Source organism: Monodelphis domestica, chromosome 1 (genome assembly GCF_027887165.1).
Source record: "Monodelphis domestica isolate mMonDom1 chromosome 1, mMonDom1.pri, whole genome shotgun sequence".
NCBI lineage: Eukaryota > Metazoa > Chordata > Mammalia > Didelphimorphia > Didelphidae > Monodelphis > Monodelphis domestica.
In genome coordinates this window covers 94,845,484-94,862,381 of record NC_077227.1, presented here as the reverse complement: position 1 = coordinate 94,862,381, position 16,898 = coordinate 94,845,484, and positions in this window count along the sequence as shown.

Here is a 16,898-nt window from a genome sequence, read left to right as displayed (position 1 = left end):
TTGCAAACATTTGTTCCCTCTTGTAGCTTCCTCAGGAATAGAGGGAAACAGAGAGAAATCTGACTATGAGAAAGATATTTACTTCCATCTTCCCTTCTCAGCCCCATAGTATCCCTGGGAGAAAAGAAAGTCAGATGGGTCAGTAAGCTGTGGATTATTTTCATGTAAATATAGGTATCTACTACATACAGGTGCTGGAAAAGTTGTTCCCTCTATGCCTGGCTGATCACTAAAAATATTCCAGTAGTTCCCTTATTTCTTTATTTTGCACATATGATATAGATGTCCACACAAAGCAAACATCTTTCCAGCCAAACTTCACTGTCTGATCCGACATTGTCTCTTTGTCCTTTTTTAAAAATTGCTTTTGTTAATCTCTGGTCTATAATGTCCATAATGTTTTCCTAATCTCGAACCAATCTTTCATTCCTGCTCTAAAGCTAACCCAAGTGGATGTCTGCATTTCTTCTTATGTGAAACCTTAGAGTGTGTTAAAGGTCTGACTGACTGCTACAAACAATGCCAGCTAGCTTTGGGGAAATCACTGGACCAATCTGGGCATCAGTTCATTATTTGTGGAACAGAGATGAATACCTGCCCTTTGTTCCTCACGAGATTGTTGTCAGGAACACATCTGCTAACTCCCTCTAAGATCTGACATTTAAGGTTCTCCCAAGCCTGGCCCCTCCCCACCTTTCCAGTCTTCTACCTTTCTCCACTCCTTGCCCTCTTCGATCCAGTCTCAATGGCTTACTCATTATTCTGCACACTCCACAGCCCACCTCTTTTCTCCATGCCTTTCCATAGGCTGTCCTTTATGCCTGGAATACATTGCCCCCATATCTCAGTTCTTAGAAACCTTGGTTTACTTGTGCATCAGTTCAAATGACCTCTTCTATGAGGACTTTCCTTATCTTCTGGCAGTTAGTGCATTCCTTCCCCCAAATGACTTTGTATTCATTTTGTACCTACATGATATTTGTATAAATATATATGCAATACCCAAATATTTACATATAAATATTTATTTACATAAATTACTATTGTATCCTCCCTTAGAATTTCATTCACCTTTTTCCTATTAGATAATGAGTTCCTTAAATACAGGAATTGTCTCTAACCTTTCTCCATATGCCCAGAGCTTAGAATAGTGCCTGGCATATTTGTGGTATTGTCAGTCATTTTTCAGCTATGTCTGACTATTTGGGACCCCATTCGTGGTTTTCTGGGCAAAGATCCTGGGAGTGGCTTCCCATTTCCTTCTCTGACTCATTTGACAGAGGGGGAAACTGAGGCCAACAGGGTTAAGTGACTTTCCCAGGGGCACGCAGGTAGTAAGGAACTGAGGCCAAATTTGACCTCAAGAAAATGAATCTTCCCAACTCCAGGTCAGGCACTTTACCACACTGCACCGCCTCAATGCCCTGCTTGGCACATAGTAGTAGATAACATGTTTATTGACTGACTGATTCCTTCAGGGCAGAGACTATTTCATTTATATTTGTGTATCTCCAATGCTTAGCACAGTGCCCAGCACATAATAAAATCTTTACCTTCTGCCTTAGAATTGATATTAAGTATTCGTTCCAAGCCAGAAGGCAATGGGGGTTAAGTGATTTGCCCAGGATCACTGAGCTAGGAAGTGGCTGAGGTCCAATTCTTGAACCCAGGACCTTTCATCTCCAGTCTCGGTTCTCCATCTACTGAGCCACTTACCTGCCACCATAATAAATTTTAAATAAATGCTTGTTGATTGACTAATGAAAAAGACTTTATACACCATAAAGCACTATAAAAACCATTTTGTTATAAATTTAATATAAATATGATTGGTATGTACATAACCTCTTGGAAGGCAGTAAGGGGTAATACCCAGAGAGCTGGCCTCTAAATCAGGAAAAACACATTATAGAATCCTCTAAATCAGGAAAAAAAATTATGGAGTGATCAACTGTGAAAGACTTAGCTACACGCAGCAATACAATGATCCCAGACAACCCTTAGGGTCTTAGGACAAAGGATGCTCTCCACCTCCAGAGAAAGACCTGTTGGAGTCAGAATACTGATGAAAGTATATGCTTTTTAGTTTGTTTATTTGGGTTTTTGTTTGGGGTTTTGGTTTTACAAGATTACTCACTTATAAAAGTGAAATGTATAGAAATATGTTTTATGTGATAATACATGTATAACCCAGATCAAATCACCTGCAAGCATCTGGAAGGAGAAGGAGGGAGGGAGATAAGTTCAATCAGATAACTTAGGAAAACTTGGGTGGAAATTTGTTATAAAATGTAATTGGTAAATAGGTAAACATTTTTAATACTTAAATTAATTTTAATCTGATTAATAAAAATAATTAATCATTAATAATTAATTGATATATATAAAACATTTCTTTAAAAATTTAATAAATCAGGAAAATCTTTGTAACATAATGGATGTAGGACCCTGGACAAATCATGAAACTTCTTAGTAGCTCAGGCCATGCTCAGTGATTGTATAGCGTGCCCTAGAAGAGTCCTCTTGGCTCCCAGATTGGGCACTGACGTCTCCAGAAACAGCTTACTAGCCATTGTGAGATGTTGTCAGGTTTCTCGGTGTCACTGCATTGGAATTGACTCTGCTGTACAGGTGAAGAGACACCTGCTGCCACTGAATAAGCAGCCAGCTTGCCAAGGACTCACAAGGTGACTTAAATAGCCAAGAGGAAAATTCTCCCATCAATGGATGTTTTGCATCTGTGGAATTCAGAGGCCCAAGTGCCTCCTTATTTTGAGGATGCTCTGCAGTGATATTGCTCTCCTGTGGCTATGCAGGAGGTACCACCCACCAGATACTACCACTGAAATGAGACTGCCACCATATAGGATGAGTGGGACATTGATTATTACATTAGGAGAGAACCCCATGCAATTAGCTCTTTGAGTCAAGGGTTACATTAATTTGTGTCTTTTTTGTTATCATTTATTTTTATTTTTTTAAAATATGTAATACAATATATTATATAATTTTTGTAAAATCCTAGACTTCAAATTTTTTGAGAAAATTTTCAGGAAAAGAAGCTTGTTAATTACTTGAATCAAGAAAATGAACTGTTTGGAGAAAGTTCCATAAAGAAACCTTCACTGCATTAGAAGATCCAGAATGAACTTTGGGATATAATTGAGTGAATTGAAGGGGGTTGAACACATTTATTCTGAATGCAAACTATTATGCCAAAGGGGATTTCCCCCAATTGGCTTTTTGTCAATGTGCCTAACAAACATTGATTTTGCTCTCTTTTTTCTATTTCCTTCTTATCTCCAACTATTATAATTTCCTCTTAGAAAGTGCAATATTACATGCACTGTTAGAAGATCTTTAGAGGTTTAAGCTGGTTATACTAAATGATTCATTGGGGAGACTAGTCTCCCAAAGAATCACAGGGAGGATTGTGAAGAGTGAATCAAACTCTCTTGTCTATCAATCAGCAACTTTTAAGTGAATCAATCAAAAACTTAAGTACCCCTACTTAGTACCTTAGCAGTAACTAAGTATGAGAGTTCACAAGTCACTTACTAGAGTAAGTGACAACTCCAAAGGCCACTGCCTCCTCTCCCCCCTCTCCCACCTCACAGTGCTAGGCAAATTGAAAGACTGCAATTGGTTCCTGCCAAGTGGGGAAGGGACAGGAAGTGATTTGGAAAAAGGACTATAAAAAGTCCTGAATTTCCCATCCAGAAAATTTCTCCTTGGAACTTCTCCTTTGGAGTTCTTCTTGGGACTCTCTGCTCCTTGGGTCTTCTCCTTTGGACTTCTTCTTTGGAGGACAGCTCCATGGGGCTTTTGGACTTTGACTTTGAGTTGGAGCTTTGGGCCTTTCACTGGAGTTTTCAGTTTTGGAACTTAGACTTTCAGCTTTGGAGCTTCTTGGAGTCGGGGACTTTCTTGTTGGGTTCACTGCTGCCTCAGTGAGCTTAACTCATGAGAGAGTTTTTCTGCATTGGGATCTTACCTGGATCCTGCCCAGTCTCCCACATGGAGACTGGAACTCTGTTGGGGAGCGAGCTTCATTTCACCGGATCTGCATTTAGGGTAGGCTAGACAGTCTCCTTAACTCTTTCCCTTCCACATTTCCCTCTTTTTACTAATATTCCAATTAAACAAAATTGTTAAAAGCTGCTAATAGTTATCCTGACTTAAGGGATAATAATCGGCAACCATATTTTAAAACTCTTATTTAGTCAAAATCCCACTTTAACCATTATAATATAACATAATGATAATATGACACATGTAATTTATTATAAATATGTAGTAAATTATAATAAACATGCCTATCCAAGAGAAAAAAATAGCTTTAACATTTTATACATCTGCTTCCCCCATCACCCGCTCCTTCCAACTACATTTCTTGGTCATTGTTTTTCTTCCTACAAGACATATTTACATTTTCTTCTTAAGTCTGAAATCAGTTACCTATTTTCTGCTTCCATTAAGAATTGGGATCATTGAACACTGTCAAGGTCAGCCTAACCCTTTAACTAAGATTTTGACCTTAATCTCTTTTGTAGACCAGGACTAAAAGAAGATTTTCTTGCTTCTACCACTCTATATCAGTATAGGTGGGTACAGCAATTTGGGAAAGATGGAGACTGGGTTATTCTAGGTTATAGGTGTCTCCTTTCTTCACCTTTCCAGTGAGATCTGGATGCTTGTTAAGGAAACAGCAAGCCCAGAGAGTTTAACATCTTCTGTCTGTCTGGTTCCATCTTATTCCCAATTCCTGACCTGGGCCTATGCTTGGATGAGCCCTGCAAATCCTGATGATGATGAGCTCTACCAGTCACACAGCCACCACAGAGCTCTGCATGCCCAGGAGAAGCTACAGAATGCCAAGCATGCCACAGACCCATGCCTGAAGCTCTATGGTAGAAAGGAGTCTCCTGCCCTCTGGAAACTGTGGAGAACTGTTCCCAGTGCTCGGAGCCTGCATCCCAGAGCAGTATGTTTTAGGAAGAACATGCTTAAACATCGTTCATGTCAGCCATTCTTGATGGGGCTCTATGCTATGGCAAGACCTTCTTCCCCTATGTTATAAATTTATATTTATATATATATATATATGCATATATATATATTTTTTAAACCCTTACTTTCCATCTTAGAATCAATATCAAATATTGGTTCCAAGACAGAAGAGCCGAAAGGGCTAGGAAATGGGGGTTAAGTGACTTGCTCAGCGTCACAGAGCTAGGAAGTGTCTGAGGTCAAATTTGAATCCAGGTTCTCACTTCTCCAGGCCTAGCTCTCCATCTACTTAGCTACCTACCTGCCCCCTTTTTATGTATCTTCTTGAGCCAATTTGCTGGTGCTGTAATCTCCAGGAGATGCATCTCTTCTTTCATGTACAGAGGAATGGAGCACTCCATTCAAGGGATTTTGCTCATCTCTTTGTGCTTGTGTATTTGTATAAGACAAGCAATCAACCAGAGGTTGACTACCTTTGATGATAATTGACCTCATATTATCTGCAGACAGTCTAAGAGTATATGCTGAACCTTCCCTTATACCTAGCAACAGAAGAAATACCCCAGAAAGCTATGGTTCTCCCACACAAGTCAGAGGCCATTCTGTTAGCAAGTGGTACTGACTGTCACAGGAAAGAGCTATGAAAGTCTCCAGGTAGTTTTTAAAAACCACAGAGACATTGTGAATTCTGGAAAACATCACTGAGAGAGACAAGAGACAGAGAGAGAGAGGAAAAAGGAGAGAGGGAGGGAGGGAGGAAGAGAGAAATAAAGAGAAATAAAATAAAAGAAAGAGGAGAGAGAAAAGAGAGAGGAGTGAGAAAGAAGAGAGAGAGGAGAGAGAGAGAAGGAAGGAGAGGGAAAAAGAAAGGGAGATGGAGGGGGTGGAGAAAGAAATAAAAATAGAATAAGAGAGGAGAGAAAGGGGGAGGGGAAAAGAGAGGGGAGAGGAAGGAGAGCAAAAGAGAAGCAGACAGATAGACAGACAGAGTGCTCTTGGCAGCTCCTTTTATCTTTCAAACACAAATGCAGGTTTCTATTCAGGAGGACTTATCTATCATTAATTTCAATGTGTTTGCACATTTTCATTCCCACCTAGAATCTGTTCCTTTATGGCAGTCTTTGCGAATCAAATTGATCCTTTTTAATAGTTCAAATCTGCCAACATTATAGTTTTCCTCTTCTCAATTTCCAATAATATTTTGGAGATTAATTAGGGACACCATACCTGTATAAAGCCTAATTATTTTCATATCTATATGGATAATTTTTTCAATTAAGGATTTTTTTTGGCTTGCTAATTGTGATGGATTGAGGTATATTTGTTCCAAGAAAATCTGATATTGCTTCTTATTTCTGGGAATTTTTTCCTCACCAAAGATCATACTCCTCCCAAGTTAAGTGATGTCCACCACCACTTAGAGATCACTGTTGCCATGGAGAGTAGCACAAGAAAGTGGTAGTGGCAGGAAAAAATTCATATGGAGCTACAGGGTGGGGACCCCGATCGAAATCTCTGAGATACACAAGGATGCACAAGACATAGTTTTTGCCCTGAAGGAGTTCATAGTCTAAGGCAGATAGCTAGATGAAGCGATGAATAGAGCTCTGGACTGGATTCATGAAGACCTGAGTTGAAATCCAACCTCAGATGCTTCCCAGCTGGATGATCTTCAACAATTCACTTCACTTCCATTTGCTTTAGTTTCTTCATATGTAGAATGAGAATTGTAATAGTACTTTCCTCCCACAATTATCATAAGGACCAAATGAAATAAAAATTGTCCAATGATTGGCATAGCACCTAGCACACATTTAAGTGCTACATGAATGTTCATTATTATTGTTGCATATTCATGGAAAGAAAAATAGCAAAACAAGTCAGTAGGTAACCAAGTACTTAAGTGGTGTAGAGAGCAGATACTCTGGAAATTCAGAAGAGGGAAGAGGCACTATACATTAGTTGAATAGGGAATTAGAGAAAGCTTCCTGGATGATACTTTATTTGAACTGGGTCTTAGTGGATGGATAGATTAATGGAGTAATAGGACAGCTAAATGGCATAGTGGATAGAATGCTGGGCCTGGAGTCAGGAAGACTCATCTTCCTTGGTTCAAATCTGTCCTCAGACATTTACTGTGTGACCCTGGGAAAGTCACTTAACCTTTTTTGCCTTAGTTTCCTCATCTGTCAAAGAAGCTGGAGAAGGAAATGGCGAACCACTCCAGTATCCTTGCCAAGAAAATTGAGAAAGAATCACAAAGAATTCGATACTATTGAAAAATGACTGAAAATGATAGATCATGAATTTAGAGCTAGACGTCACTATAGATGTCACTCAGCCCAGCTGCTTAATTTTACAGAGGAAGCCTAGGGTCCTGGAGTTACTTGCCCACGGTCACATAGGTAGTAAATGGCGGTGCTGGGATTTAAACCCAGATCATTTGACTCCAAATCCAGTTCTCCATGTAGGTGGGGGATCATTCAAATGGAGGGGAAAATGTGAGTGGAGGTAGTTACAGAATCTTCCTGGCATATTTTGGGGACCGTGGATAATCTGGACAAGTATAGGGTGCGAGGTACTGTTGGACATGTAGACTTAGGACAAGATTGTGAAGAGCCTCGGCTATGGTTGGGCAGGTGATAGGGAGCCAGCACAGATTTTTCAGTAGGGAAATAACATGATCAAAATTCACATTGTAAAGATTAATTTGGCCCCAGAAGGAAGAATGATTTGGAAAGCAGAGAAACCAATTAAGACTTTTTTGCTGTCAACATAGAAGAACAAAGTTAAGTGACCATTGAGAGGGGAATGATAGAGACTGTACAGAAAGCTCAGGAAAATGAATGAGATCAAAATCAAGTTACTATTGTCCAGACTGGCTGCGTCTTCACCCCAAGCTCAGCAGACACTTGTCTACTCTCTGTGGATTTGTAGCTATAAAATTTTTGTGGCTCTGGAAGGAGGTTGGGGGAGGTGGAAGATAATTAGCTTAACTTCCTCTTGTGAGTGCTTGGCTACTAGGGAGCTGACGAATGCAGGCAGCTGATATGGAAACAAACTGTACAGCAGGCAGCCTCCACCAGGACAGAGGGCTCAAGAGAATTGGCAGGCGAGCCTTCCGATGGTCCCATCCTCCTTGGCATTCTGGGCTGGCTGCCTGAACCATACTCTTCATGCTTCAAGAGCTTCATCAGAACCTTAGAAGTCAGAGGCTTAGGGAGGAAAGAGCTCTGAGACTTCAAAGCGCTCTTGGTAAGGTTCTGAGAATAAGCTGTTCCAACCAAACTCTGGAATCTTTGAAAGGGAGCAAGTGGCAAAAAGCCAAGATGGTGTTCCTGTTGACCTCAGTCAGAGGCCAAATGCTGCCATTTTATTTACTCTGGCAGCTCTGCCAAGGGCTGGCATTGTGTAGCTAGCTGCTTTATTAAAGAGCACTCATTACTGGAGCACAGCTGGAAGCCACCGCTGGGGTTTTGTAAACAATTAGGAGCCACTGCCTCACCACCATCAGTGACAAAGCAGGACTGGGAACACTGCCTGGAAGGGTAGGCCAGGAGCAGAATCCCACTGGCTACCTCCTGCACCTGCCTCCACCTCCCTTCTCCCAATGGACTATGCCTGGGGGGAAAAGGAAGCCAAACTCAGAAATGCAGAGCCAAAGTGGAATCCAAAATGAGGCTTTGACAAAATATAAAAGACATCAATTCTCTGTTTTGAAAGGATGCTTTCTTTCCGTCGGCCAATCATTGGATGCACGTTCCAGCCCTCTTCCCCTGCCTTTCTACCGACCCCAGGGGTACAGAAAGCTGGAAGGCTGGAGGACTGGACTACTCCTTAGCCACCGAAGTCACGTTATTCATTATGCTTGTTGTTCAAATGGTCAGAGATTGACAGGATGAGTTAGCCCAATGAACACTTTTGAGGCAGCGTCTACATAGGCCAAGAGAACTGTAGGTTTGAGATAATTCTCTGCATAATAAAACCAGAAAATCCTGCTCCAAGGAAGCGCTTTGATTTCTTGGCCTGGGCTGCTGCAGGGTAGACCATCATTGACAGGTCTTCCCATGTGGCTGAGCCACTGACCTCTCCATTTCTTTTGGCCTCTGTGGCTGAGCCTCATTGGGCAGGGGCTTCATTGTCTCTTGTATGATTACCTTAGACAAGGGCAATTTCATTGCACCTGCTACTTAGTCAGGTTATAAAGGAACCTCAAAACAAAGAACAAAGCTATCATCTCCTCCACGCAGCACTCTCAAAAAATGCTTTTCTGGCTTCTCCCTGTTCTCATTTCTCAGAAGACTAGAATTTTTTTAAAGGAAGGGGAAGGAGATACCTTTGTTTCCTGGATGTCCTGGGAAATCATTTCTCTTGTATTTAGAAAGATTTGATACATTCAGGAGCTGAGCTAGACCTAACACAGGGTGACCACAGCTTTCCCCCACAGTGCTAACATCTATGAAAGAGGATGCTCTCTCCCAGAACAACTACCTACCATTCCACACGGTCCTCCACTGACTCTATGCCATGCAGTGCCTCCACTCCTCAGTCTAGCATGGGATGTCACTGCTACCCGCACTATCTCTCTCCTTGGAGCCCATCTTCCTCTACCACTGAAGCCCAGTCAGAACTCTCTGGGGGAGAGCCTCTTTCTCTGTTGTCACTTCAGCCCACCAGAGTGGACTATCCTTTCACTGACCTCATTCCTCTCTGCTTACCTGAATTTGTCTCACATTTTAAAATTCTTAGTGATGGTTTGGCTCCAGAAATTATAAAGGGCCAAAGTTACCATATATGAGGCATGGGGTACTGTGGGTGATTGAAAATAAATCAATACCAATCCAACTAGGACTTAGTTCCACTCATTTATTTGTTTCTTTAATTCTCTCTCCCTCATTCAGATAACTCAACTGTACAAGGTGGTATGGGAGATGCAGGGGTACAGATCTGAGAAAGTCAAGTTCCTACCACATGGTGTAATCTCAGCTTAAAGAAGAGCCAGGTAATTCATATTTGTTCAATACAGTTTTCCAAAGTTGGACTTACAGGTCTTTTAATTCAGGCCTGGGATCTGTAAGAAATTTCAGACAAAGACTAAAAGCAAATGACATATTGGTTTGTTTTAGGTTCCATTTGGGGACTATCTTGAGGCTATCTTTTTAGGAAATATGTAGAGGGCAGCTAGGTGGCTCAGAGAATTGAGAGCCAGGCATAAAGACAAGAGGTTCTGTGTTCAAATCTAGTCTCAGACACTTTCTAGCTGTGTGACCTTGGAAAGTCACTTAACCCTCATTGCCTAGCCCTTACCAATCTTCTGTCTTGGAACCAATACATAGTATTAATTCTAAGATGGAATATAAAGGTTTTAAAGAAAAAAGAAAGAGAGAGCAAGAGAGAGAGAAAGAGGAAGGGAGAAAGGGAAGAAACATCTGCATTTTACAAATAAGGAAACTGAGGTTCAGGGCAGGAAAATGAGTTTTCCAAGGTTCCATAGCTAATAAGTAGTAACAGGTTTAGTTTTGTTTAATATTAGTTCTTCTGCTATTGTTTGGTTTTCTGATTACTTAAAAATTAACACTGAGGTTCAGGGCAGGGCACACTTTTTAAAGTTGCAGTTTGTTTGAGCTTTTGGTTCAGAAGTTGCTTTTAGTTCAAATGCCTGATTTAAAAGCCTTGGTAATTATTCAAATTATTGTATTTAGAATCAGCATGGCATACTATCCTTTGGGAGATCCCCTTCAAGTGCAGTAATTAGTTTGCCCAAACATGGCAAATCACTCCAGTCTAAAGAACAGTTGAGCTTGTGTTGACATATTTGTCAAATGCTAATTAAAAATGGAGCCAAGAAAGGACTGATCAACACCTTTATCTAGAAAGTCAAGAAAGAACTGGATGATGCCCTAGAGAACACTAGTACAGTAGGCTTTAGCTTCCAACCCTTTCCAGACCACACATGACTTGTCAGTGCCTAAATTTGACCACACCTTGATATAATAGTAAGAAGGAGAGTCATCTTGTTCCTATTCCCATCCCCACCATATCCTGCCCTATGACATACACGTCATGACCACTGAAAATTGGTACAGGAATGGGAAGGGAAGTGGGCAAAGCAGTAGAGGTAGGATTTTGAAATGACTATCATGGGATTAGGGAGACTTGTTCAAGGTCATGGACTATCATGGCAGAGCTTAACTAACAAGAGCAGAACTCTTGCCTGCTGCCATGTGGGGCTAATGGTATTTACACCAACTACAATGATACTGCTTCTAGCATCTGGTTATTTACCTAAATAAAAATGGAGGAGAGAGAACCACTCACAGAGAGCAAGTTTGTCGAGAAGAGATGGAAAGAGGGGATCTCTAATTTAGTTCCAGCTTGGGAAGGTAGATACCTGTGTCCCCCACAGCCCTAAGCAATAGTACATCTGCCAGACATGTATTCAGTGTGGTGGTTTTCCATGCCAATCCTGGTCCTAATTACTCAGCTTGTACTCCAGATAGTAGGGGAACCACCCTGTCTTCAGCAATTGTTGATGCTATGCCCCAGTTACAATGGATAAAACAAAATGGTGCCTGTTAACCACATGGTTGCAGATACCAAAAGAACCAATGAATGGATTCTAGTCTTGCTGGTTTTCTGTATTCACGGTATTTAGTTCAATTCCACAAATATATATATATATATATATATATATACATATATATATATATACATATATATATATTAGGTGTTTATTCTCTGTTAAGCACTTTCTGAGGCTATTGAATGCTTATATTCCCCACAGTTGAATATGGGACACTGGTGCTATATTAAAAAATCATCACCATGACTTTGTAGGACCTTTTGGAGTCTGTGTTCTGCTGCTTAGCCTTAAAAATCCAGGGTCAGGTTCCAGGACCATGTTGCATCAGGAAACATCAGGGTAGGATATTATTAGAGGGCAGTAATATACATTGTTTAGCCAGCAATATGTTATGTTTATCAGCTGATTTGAACATATGTAGAGGTTTGGGTTCTATTAATATATCCAGTTTGGATGATTTTTAAGGTTGATGCAAATGTGTGATAAAAGGATCTTACCCCAACATCGTGGTTTGGATATATAGGCTTTGGAATATATGAAGAAGAGGGGGAAGGCCTAGACAGGATGGTGTCTATGATTGATGTGTTAGTGTCCAATAAAAGACTTACCCCAATATACAAACGAGAATCAGTCTCTGCCTCAATGGCTTTTGTCATCCCAGCCACATTGCTGGTTAATTTCGGATCATAGACACTAATGGTCACCAGGGAAAGGAGCTCCCACTGTCACTGTCCTTGCCCTAATCAATTAATTCCAGGTTGCCTGAACTTCTCCCCTTAATAGATTCAGGTAAATTTATACCGTTTCTAAGACTAAACATATCATTAATAGCCAGCAATCCTCCATAAAGACACGACTTACTCTAGAATACCATCATTTCAACTTTGGAAGATACCTCAACAGCCCATAATTGAAACAGGCCCCACTCTGATATGACTGACAAGTGATCATCCAGCTTTTGCTTAAAGATCTCTAATGTAAAGGAACTGACTACCTACCAAAGATGCCCATTCTCCTTTTGGATAATTTTAAATGCTGGGAAGTTTTTCTCTGACTATGAGTCAAAATCTGCCCCTCTTTAAATTCTGCTCATTGATATGGCATCTTCCCTCTGGAGCCAAACAGAACAAGTTTCTCTCCATAAGGTGGTTCTCCAAGCATTTGAATATTATTTTTATGTCTCTGTTTCCAAGTCTTTTCTCTATATTAAATGTCGCTATTTCTTTCAACAGATCCTCATTGGGTAAGGATTCTAGGCCCTCAACCATCTGGGATGCCCTCTTCCAGATTGTCCACTTTATCAGTGTTCTTCCTCAGTTGTGTTTAGAACTGAACATCACACTCCAAATGGGATCTAATTAGAGACTTTTGGGTAGTGGGGAAAGTTGTGGGGCAGTGGTCTGGATCTGTGATTTCATTAATCTAAAGAACTCCCCATTAGGAAATCCTTTCTATCAATGCAAATCATCAACTGTTCTGTTAACTTGGAATTTTAGAGAGTTGTTTGGGAACACTAAAAAGTGAAATGATTTATTTCCTTGGGCTCTTGTAGCTGATAATTTTTTTAAGGTTAGTCTCTTCAAAGTCCTTATTACAGTTCGTTTGTATTTCCACATTATGGAAGAGCTCATAAGAAATGGAGGACAAGGGACAGCTAGATGGCTAAATGGATTGAGTGCCAGACTTGGAGATGAGAAGTCCTGGGTTCAAATTGGGTCTCAGATGCTTCCTAGTTGTGTGACCCTGGGCAAATCACTTAACTCCGATCACCTAGCTCTTATCACTCTTCTGCCTTGGAACCAATACACAGAATCAATTCTAAGATGGAAGTAAGGGTTTAAAAAGAGGAATAAAGAATGAAATGGAGGATATAGGACTAGAGAGACATAGAGGACAAAATATGGTTATGTGAGGTTATCACTCATACTTCTGGGAACATGTTCCAGGAGGAAGGATGCTCAAAAAACAATGAGAGGAAAGAAGAAAGAAAATGTCAGAGGCTCAGCTTGCATGGTCTTGAGTGTGTTTCCTGTGGAATGTGCTTTGTATCTCTGATGCAGCTGTTGCCATGGTAAACAGCCATTTATTCTGACTAGGAGAGACAATCACTGAAACCCGTGGAACCATTTATCTTGAAACACACATCGACTTCCAGGCCAATCTTTTATGAAACCATTCCTCTTAACCTGAATACATGCACAATACCCATCCTTGGCTTTTGATCAGAGTCTGTCCCTTTTCATCTGAGCCTGACTCCGTATACCTTGAAATGCCTCTTCACCAGCAGCATGGTGCTTCTATATCTTAATAGGAAGAAATTCTGTGTTCTGATTCTTAAAATCACAATGGCCTTTAAAAGGGAGTAATTGCTCTCTTCTCTTCATCCTGCTGGATGCTCTATGAGGGAAGAATACTAAGATGGGTTAGGGCCTTAGAATTTTACTTTCTCCCACTATGAACACACAGAAAGGTTGTCTGATGCCATGGTCAATCTTTGCATTATTTAATCATAGAACTAACAAGAATTCCATCAACTTGTTTTATTCCTTATACTGACAAAATCATGGCACCCTAGATTTTGGGCTAGAAGGAACCTGAGAAGTCATTAAGTCCAATACCCCCATTTTATAGATAAGGAAATCATGGCAAAGAGAGATTAAGTGACTTAAAGCCAGCAAGTGTTTGAGACAGTATTCAGATTTTCTATTTACTATATCTCCTGCCTTATCTCCGAACTATGGCCCATTCACATGAAAATACCTCCCCCCTCAATATCCCCTATCCCTGTCCCCAAAGCATTCATATAAATTCCAGCAAGTCAGGCTTCAACAACCATTCCAATAGGCATCAAAAGCAACATGAGAGACACTTTTCTACATTGTGGGTGTTGTTTGTCAAAAGGGGGATCCAAGGAAAGATTTCCAAATAGGCCAAGTGCACCTTTGGCAACTTCTTGCCTCAAAGAAACTCAGAGTTGGAAGACACTTTAGCTGTCATCTGCTCTGGCTCACACATGAAAAGAAATCCATTTTAACATCCCCAATAAATGGCAGATGAGCCATTGCTGGAATACCTTCAATGATGGTGAATTCACTAATATGCAGCAGTCCATTTCACTTTTTTGAACAGTTCTAATTGCTAAGAAGTTTTGAACTCTAACCTAGTTCAGGTTCTTGACCTCAAATCTCTTTCTCTTGCTGCGGCAGGGAGGTGGAAGTACTGACCATTAATATAGTCACAGCTTTCCAGGTATTTTAGATCTCTTGACAGTTCCCAACAGATCTCTTGACTGTTCCACACATAGTTCTTTACAACAGTGAGTATAATTGACTGCCCAATAGGGCAGTCTAATCCTCTAAGTCCTATCTAGAGACCTGGAGAAACATCTGCAGACATGTTCTCCATACTCCTTCTCAGGATTCCTAAGCTGGCCATGCCCCCATATTCTTATCTTTGACTCCTCAGTTTCTCTCAAACCAATATATCCAGTCATCTGTTTCTACCAATGCAATCAATATCTCTTACATTCACCCCTTCTTTACTCATAAAGTTATCATCTAAGTTTAGGTCCTTTTTTGGATGATTGCAATGTATTCCTAATTGGTTTCCCTGTCTCAAGTTTCCCCCTCCTCCAATCTATCCTCTTCCTAAAGGCCAAAATAATTATCTTTAAGTATATACAATAAATATCAGATAGATAGAGGATGGATGGATGGATAGATAGATAGATAGATAGATAGATAGATGGAGGAGGAGGAGAGAGCGAGCGAGAGAGAGAGAGAGAGAGAGAGAGAGAGAGAGAGAGAGAGAGAGAGAGAGAGAGAGAGAGAATGAGTATTTATTAAGCAATTACCACATGCTAGGCACTGTGTTATGTTCGTGATACACATATAATCAGTAAGACATTCCTTGTACTCAAAGAACTTATAGTCTAATGGCATAATACAACACATAAAAGGAGCTAGAGAGTAGGGTACAAGTCCAGCAGCCTCTGGAGGTGGTATGGAGAAGCAAGATAAAGCAAATACTAAACTATCAGAACTGAAGAAATCAGAAGCCGAGTCCAAGTAATCATCCATGTACTTTTTGTGGGTGTACTCCAGAGCTTTGGAGTATCCAAGAAGAGGGAGTGATTGAGAGTGTCAAATGCTATATAACAAAGTCAAGAAGACTTTGAGGACCTGGGAAAGGTCATTGGATTTATCACAATAAATATCATTGATGACCCAGCAGTCTTAAAGTCAAGAATTCCAATTTGTTTTTGACAAATGCTCTGCTGATAAATGCAACTGGTTTCTGTGACTCTCACTGTGTTGGTACAAGACCATTCCCAGGCTTATTGGTGATGAACTCCTCTATACTTAAATAGGCTTGCCTTCCAGAAGCAGGCTTTTTTTGTTCCTGACATCATATCTGAAACTTTTTCAGCATGCTAGAAATAGTCAGAGCCTGTTCTCTACTCTCATGGGCCTAAAGTAATTAAAAAAATATTTTTAAAAAACATTTAAAATTCTTGGGGGGAGAGAAGTAAGTGAAAAGGTTAGTACATCAATTTCACATGGATGGTATGGATCACCAGAAACATCTGCAAGCTTCTTCTTCTGCCCTATTTTATTTAAAACCATCAAATATTCATGAAACTATTTTCCTCCTACTAACTTGATGACAATTAATACTGGTCACTGAAAAGTTTGTTAGAGATAAACTCTGTTGATTTCTCCCTTTTTTTACCCTCCACATTTTAAAGCACTCTATCAGCTTCATTCTCTGTAATCGAGCTTCCACATGTGAAACTATACCATTGTTGTATCCTTTCTGGGATTTGTTTTTGGAACTAGACTCTACTGGTGAAGGCAGAATGGGACTTGTATCTCATCAAGTTGGGTGTGTTTGGTATTACGATCTCATGACACATTTCATAAGCCCAGCGAAGCTGGCCCACTCTCAGAACAAGAGGGGAGAACAAGGGACGAGAGACATTTGAGATTTGTTAATAACCCTTTCCTATCCGGTCCAGGCTGTTCCTTCTCATTATTCTGAGTGAGATCCATAAGGCTGCAGCATTTGATAAACTCTCATTTTGCACACATCTGTGACTGACTAACTTGGTTACTTTAGTTTAATTTCTGCCTGATATACATCGGCTCCCTGCACAGGGAGATTAATGATCTCTGTCATTTCCTCGGTTATGTAACTCCAAAGCACAAACACAGAATGACAAGTGCAAATGCCTTCAGTTCCAGACAAGGTGTGAGTCTGTTTGTGCTTCTCCCTAGAGGTGGCCGGAGCTGCAGCTCGTAAAATA